General features: G+C 43.1%; 1 protein-coding gene across 1 annotated transcript in view; it reads right to left on the bottom strand.

Annotated features, from left to right (window-relative positions):
- Positions 1 to 718: 718 nt before the first annotated feature.
- The window catches only part of CHAC1 (ChaC glutathione specific gamma-glutamylcyclotransferase 1), a 2742-nt gene continuing 2736 nt past the window's right edge, over positions 719 to 724 (bottom strand). Inside the window, exon 3 of the mRNA XM_075844986.1 lies at positions 719 to 724. This exon is cut by the window's right edge and continues 1328 nt beyond it. The gene's annotated coding sequence lies outside the window, so the exon portion shown is untranslated.

The raw sequence follows: 724 nt of genomic DNA, 5'->3' as shown, positions 1-724 counted from the left end.
TAATAAATATGCCCCATAGTTTACAATTCAGTAAAAAATGGGAATGCTTGTCCTCACATGTTGCTCTATGGACAATATTTGTAGGATATGTCATTATGTGGATAGAGACTGTGAATGAGATTATACCGTGTACAAACATAGGCCTAATTTCTACGAACGTGTCCGTTTTGCGTGCGTAAAAAACACCGCGTTTTTGCTGCGTTGCAGTTCCGTGAGACATCTGTGTACGGCGCGAGTCTGTGTTTTTTACGCGCGTATGTCATCCCTATCTCACATGTTTTTTACATCAGAAAAAATAAACTGAAGGTGTATTTCTTATTCTCATCATTTCTTTGGCAACTGTTGCGTGAATCACGGACAGCACACGGATGACGTCCGTGTGCGGTCTGTGATTTTCACGCACCCATGGACTTCAATGGGTGCCCGATGCACAAAAAACGCACAAGAATAGGACATGCAGTGAGTTTCCCACAGCGGGCACAACACTAAACGCCTGAATGGAGCCATTGAATCGCATAGGTCCGTGTGACGTCCGTTGTTGTAACGCACGTAAAACGGACATGAAATACGCTGGTGTGAATAAGGCCTTAGGCTGTATGTACAGGCATATATAACTATTCTCCTTGTCTACAGCCACACAGTATACGTGCTCATGGTATACTAGGATTTATTCTGTTATTCCGTTTTAAGGCATAAAATCCCTTCAATGAACCTGAACTCGTGC

Source organism: Rhinoderma darwinii, chromosome 12 (assembly GCF_050947455.1).
Source record: "Rhinoderma darwinii isolate aRhiDar2 chromosome 12, aRhiDar2.hap1, whole genome shotgun sequence".
NCBI lineage: Eukaryota > Metazoa > Chordata > Amphibia > Anura > Rhinodermatidae > Rhinoderma > Rhinoderma darwinii.
This window is presented reverse-complemented; position numbering and strand designations above follow the sequence as displayed.